General features: G+C 45.2%; 1 protein-coding gene across 7 annotated transcripts in view; it reads left to right on the top strand.

Moving 5' to 3' along the window:
* retm (real-time) overlaps nucleotides 1–6052 on the top strand; it is a 287480-nt gene that overhangs the window by 138604 nt on the left and 142824 nt on the right. The window lies entirely within an intron of this gene.

Below are 6052 nucleotides of genomic sequence, written 5' to 3'. Positions count from 1 at the left end.
GTTCAGGGAGAGTGACCTAGTGGCGACCAGTGAAGAGGCGGGGCCAGGAGCTTGGACTCGACCCCTGCAACCTCAACTAGGTGAGTACAACTAGGTGAGTACACACACATATACACAAGTGTATGTATATAATCGACAACCAGCACGGTTTCAGGGAAGGAAAATCCTGTGTCACGAACCTACTGGAGTTTTATGACAAGGTGACAGAAGTAAGACAAGAGAGAGAGAGGTGGATAGACTGCATTTTCTTGGACTGCAAGAAAGCCTTCGACACAGTTCCTCACAAGAAGTTACTGCAAAAGCTAGAGGATCAGGCACACATAACAGGAAAGGCACTGCAATGGATCAGAGAATACCTGACAGGGAGGTAACGAGTCATAGTACGTGACGAGGTGTCAGAGTGGGCGCCTGTGACAAGCGGGGTTCCACAGGGGTCAGTCCTAGGACCTGTGCTGTTTTTGGTATATGTGAATGACATAACGGAAAGGATAGACTCAAAAGTGTCCTTATTTGCAGATGTTGTGAAGTTAACGAGGAGAATCAAATCGGTCGGGGATCAGGCAGGACTACAAAGAGACCTGGACAGGCTACAAGCCTGGTCCAGCAACTGGCTCCTTGAATTTAACCCTGCCAAATGCAAAGTCATTAAGATCGGGGAAGGGCAAAGAAGACCGCAGACACAGTATAGTCTAGGTGGCTTAAGACTGCAAACCTCACTCAAGGAAAAAGATCTTGGGGTGAGTATAATACCGAACACATCTCCTGAGGCGCACATCAGTCAGATAACTGCTGCAGCATACGGGCGTCTGGCAAACCTAAGGATAGCGTTCAGATACCTCAGTAAGGAATCGTTCAAGACTCTGTACACCATCTACGTCAGGCCCATACTGGAGTATGCAGCACCAATTTGGAATCCACACCTGGTCAAGCACGTCAAGAAATTAGAGAAAGTGCCAAGGTTTGCAACAAGGCTAGTCCCAGAGCTAAGGGGATTGTCCTACGAAGAAAGGTTAAGTGAAATTGGCCTGACTACACTGGAGGACAGGAGAGTCAGGGGAGACATGATAACGACATATAAAATACTGCGCGGAATAGACAAGGTGGACAAAGACAGGATGTTCCAGAGATGGGACACAGAAACAAGGGGTCACAATTGGAAGTTGAAGACTCGGATGAGTCAAAGGGATGTTAGGAAGTATTTCTTCAGTCATAGAGTTGTCAGGCAGTGGAATAGTCTGGCAAGTGATGTAGTGGAGGCGGGAACCATACATAGTTTTAAGAAGAGGTTCGATGAAGCTCAAGGAGCACAGAGAAAGGACCCAGTAGCAGTCAGTGAAGAGGCGGGGCCAGGAGCTATGAATCGACCCCTGAAACCACAAATAGGTGAGTACACACACACACACACACATCATCATCATCATCATCATCATTATTCCCCATGAAAGTAAAAGGCATGGCAGACGGTGCAAGGTGCGTCCAGTCAAGGGCTGAGGTGCTGTGAGTACACTTAAGTGAAAACTCGGTAAGTGTGAAGAGATCAAGACTTTTCAGCGTCCTTCCTTCTTGCATAAGGCAAACCACCGACAGACCACTAGCGGTCTTCAACAACAAACTTGACAAGTTTCTCAAGTCAGTACTTGATCACCCGGGCTGTGGTGCTTATGTTGGCCTTCGTGCGGCTAGCACCAACAGCCTGGTTGATCAGGCTATCCACTGGAGGCCTGTTCTTTGATGAAGCCACGAGGGCGTTGACTCTTGGTGGATGAAGAATTAGACACATGTACAACATATGAGTATCTTTGTTATAGACGTTTCGCCATCCACTGACTTTAATATAAATTCAAGCACAGAACTAGAAGACAGTAGAACTACATAGACCTACGTAGACCTTGAAGGGTCTGAAGCACAGGCCTCAGACCCTTCAAGACTACGGTACTCTTCATTAATTCCAACACTGAGGGACTGATTACATCATATTTTGTATACAGTTCTACTGTCTTCCACTTATGTTCTTGAATTTGTATTGATAAAGCCACTGGATGGCGAAACTTGTGCAATTAAAGATACCCAGATGTTGCACATGTGTATAATTCTTCATCTTGTTGGTACTGTATACTATACATGTACACACCCTTGGTAGACTCCAGGTAGACCCCGTTCCTTCCCCTCCCCCGACTTATCATACTCTCCCCTCACATTCTCTCACCGTGCGTCCATTCTCTTCCCTACCTAGCAGTAAATAGGTACCTGGGTGTTAGTTGACTGTTGCGGGTCGTTTCCTTACCTGGAGTATACCTGGAGAGGGTTTCGGAGGTCAACGCCCCCGCGGCCTGGTCTGTGACCAGGCCGCCTGTGGACATAAATAGTCAATAAGTACATACCACACATTTTTTCTCATTGGTCTGAAGGGCACGCATGTTCTGGCCACATAAACAGTACGTTATGTAGATTTAACATAGGATAATTCAACAAAGTCAAAGTGAAGCAAATCATACCACGGGCGGGGATAGAACCCACGATCAGAGTCAAACTCCAGACCGACGCGTTCTTCCCCCGCCCGTGGTATGGTTTGTTTGCAGATGTGTCATTACGATTTCGTGAGTCAAAGTGAAGGACCGGGCCGCGGGGGCGTTGACCCCCGGAACGCCCTCCAGATGCATCGTGACTTAATTTCCACAGCCGGTCTGTGGTTCCCACGTTGGACTGCGTGTGGCCAAGATTAACAGCCTGTTTGATCAGGTCTTAATCCACCAGGAGGTTTGCTCTGGGACCGGACCGCAGGGGGCGTTAACCCCCCCTCGAAAGTACCTTACAGGTATACTTCAGTACCTGAAACTTCCTTAACGTGACATACCGTGATAATATTGGTAGAATTACTGACAGTGTCTTAGATAAAAAGGACACAAGTGCAACTAATGCGACAATATATTGTGGCAACGTTTCGCTCTCCAGGAGTTTTGCCAAGCCGTTAACAAAGCTCCTGGAGAGCAAAACGTTGCCACAATAAAATGTCACATTAGTTGCACTTGTGTCCTTTTACCTAACATATTGTCGGTAATTCTACCAACATTATTTACAGGTGTTCACTTTGTTGAAGAACGAGACACTTGTGCAACATTTGTGAATTTTTATTGAGGAAACGTTTCGCCATCCAGTGGCTTCTTCAGTCCAGTACAGAGAGGAACGGGAGGGGGGGAGTGAACACATCGACTCCAGGTTGAGGGACTGATTACCTCATACTACTCCTCTTTTTCTACCGTTCTTCTCTGTATTGGACTGAAGAAGCCACTGGCTGGCGAAACGTTTCCTCGATAAAGATTCCCAAATGTTGCACAAGTGTCTCCTTCTTCAACTTGTCTAATTTCTGAAGCATCACAGATGTTCACTCAGTAAACACTGCTTAGTGTTTTAAGGCAACGCTGACACAAGGCGTGATGAACGCTGAGATAAGAGGTCGTTCCTCTCTCTCCTCTTTATCTTACATATATTGATTTGTCGTTTTTCTTGTTACTTCTGCTCCTTGTTTGTGCTTTCCTTTTTTTTTCTGGCTTCTTGTTTCGTTATGTTGCTCGTCGTTATCGTCTTCGTTGTTGTCTTCGTCCTTTCTGTGAACGATGTGGCCTAAGACGATAAGCAGTGGCGGGGGCGCTGAGCCCCGCCACCTAACATGCTTGGTAAGGTTGAGGCTCTATGAAGGTGCTTCATAGGATGAGATGTACGTACATGGGTTAGAAAAACCATCGACTCAAGGCTGACGGACTGAATACCTCAAACTCCTCATCTTCCACCGTTCTTATCTGTATTAGACTGAAGAAGCCATTGACTGGCGAAACGTTTCCACAGTAAAAATTCCCAAATGTGGCATGTCTCATTCTTCACAAAATGTTCCTTTATTATGCTGTGTACATAACTAAAGGATTCTATATTGAGGTTGCCTTTGATGCTCCTTTGCTGGGTTTCGAGAGTTTTCCTACTCTCGCAGCCCTGCCCTGGGCCTAGCTTGTCTAGCGCTTGCCTAATCAACCAAGCTGTTCCTGCTGGCGGCCCGCTGGACCCCATACTTGGCAGAGGTACTTGTCTAGTTTCCTATGGAAGACTTCTACACTTGCTCCGGCAATGTTTCTGATATCTTCTGGTATGATGTTAAATAGTCAGGGACTACGTATGTTGATACAGTGTTCTCTTATCTTGTCCACGGCGCCCCTGCTTTTCATTGGGTTTATTTTACCGAAGGCGCTTCCGAGATTTGCTAGCTTCGCATGGGCTGCCGAAGTTAATATGCTCTTCCGGCGATAGGTTCAGTAATTCACATCTGGGAGCGGGCTTCTGTTTTCCTGAAATGTTCCAGTCTGGGAACAAGCTAGGTTATGTCTATCACAGACTGAACCAAACTTTACAGTGTTAGTAGTGTTGGAAGGTTATTATTGGAAATGGGGGTGTTGAGTAAGTGCTGGAGGAGAGGGGAATTGAGGTAGTGTTGGAGGTGAGAGTATTGAAGGAGGGAGAGTTGAGGTGGTGTTGGAGGTGAGAGGGGTTGAGGTAGTGTTGGAGGAGAGGGGTTGAGGTGGTTTTGGAGGTAAAGGTATTGGAGGAGAGAGGGGGTTGAGGTAGTGTTGGAGGTGAAGATCTATATACATGGTATCAAACGTGTATCAAGATGAATAACATTTACATGATGCAAATTAAAGACAAGAACAATTGATTGTGTGTGGTATACAATATGTATACGAAGTTTCCATTCATAGCTGTATTGTGTACAGTATGTATACATAGTCATGTATATTAAGTTTCCTTCCTTAGCTTTCTTGTGTAAAAGGTGCATACATACATATACATCGTCAAACATTTATAATTGAACACAGTTAATGATTGTGGTGGGGAGGAAGGTATGCAGTTATCAGCAGCAGCGGTGGTTGTGGTGGTGGTGGTGGTGGTGGTGGTGGTGGTGGTGGCTAGATAGGTAATTTCTCGCAGCCAGAAACCAATTACTGTTGCTGTATTAATATCAGCAAAGGGAAAGAACCCGTCATGTGGGAAATGGTCCCTGTGTTTTTACTCCATAAGAAAGTGGCTCGAGTGTGCATGCAGAGAGCTTAAATATAGTACCTCTGTATGAGGGAAAAGTGATCACGAGAGATAGTGTAAGAATTATAGGGAAATAAGCCTGCTGAATATAGGGAAGATGTATTTAGAGTAAGGGTAAGACAGAAGGTAGGATTGCAAAGGAACAAGGAAGATTTTAGCAAGGGTTCTTAACCGGGGGTATCCATACCCCTTGAGGGTATGGGAACCAAATAATGGGTGCATGGGAACCAAATAATGGGGTATGGGAACCAAATAATGGGGGGTATGAGAACCAAATAATGGGGGTATGAGGACCAAATAATGGGGGTATGGGAACCAAATAAAGGGAGTATGGGAACCAAATAAAGGGAGTATGGGAATCAAATAATGGGTGTATGGGAACCAAATAATGGGTATATGGGCACCAAATAATGGGGGTATGGGAACCAAATAATGGGTGTATGGGAGCAAAATAATGAGGGTGTGGGAACCAAATAATGGATGCATGGGAGCAAAATAATGAGGGTGTGGGAACCAAATAATGGGTGTATGGGAGCAAAATAATGAGGGTGTGGGAACCAAATAATGGGGGTATGGGGGCAAAATAATGAGGGTGTGGGAACCAAATAATGGGGGTATGGGAGCAAAATAATGAGGGTGTGGGAACCAAATAATGGGGGTATGGGAGCAAAATAATGAGGGTGTGGGAACCAAATAATGGGGGTATGGGAGCAAAATAATGAGAGTGTGGGAACCAAATAATGGGGGTATGGGAGCAAAATAATGAGGGTGTGGGAACCAAATAATGGGGGTATGGAACTCGATCTCTAAATAATTTTAAAATAAAGTTGTTAGAATAAACTATCATCTGTTCTGTTATTATTTATCCATATATAAAGTTAAGCCAAGTTATTGACATCTTTTGAAGTCATACTGGTACCTAATAGAAATGGTGATAACTTCGACACTCTGATGAAGGGGGTACGGG

This window comes from Cherax quadricarinatus, chromosome 59, assembly GCF_038502225.1.
Source record: "Cherax quadricarinatus isolate ZL_2023a chromosome 59, ASM3850222v1, whole genome shotgun sequence".
Classification (NCBI taxonomy): domain Eukaryota; kingdom Metazoa; phylum Arthropoda; class Malacostraca; order Decapoda; family Parastacidae; genus Cherax; species Cherax quadricarinatus.
The sequence above is the reverse complement of the archived record's forward strand: the minus strand, read 5'-3'. Positions and strand labels throughout refer to the sequence as shown.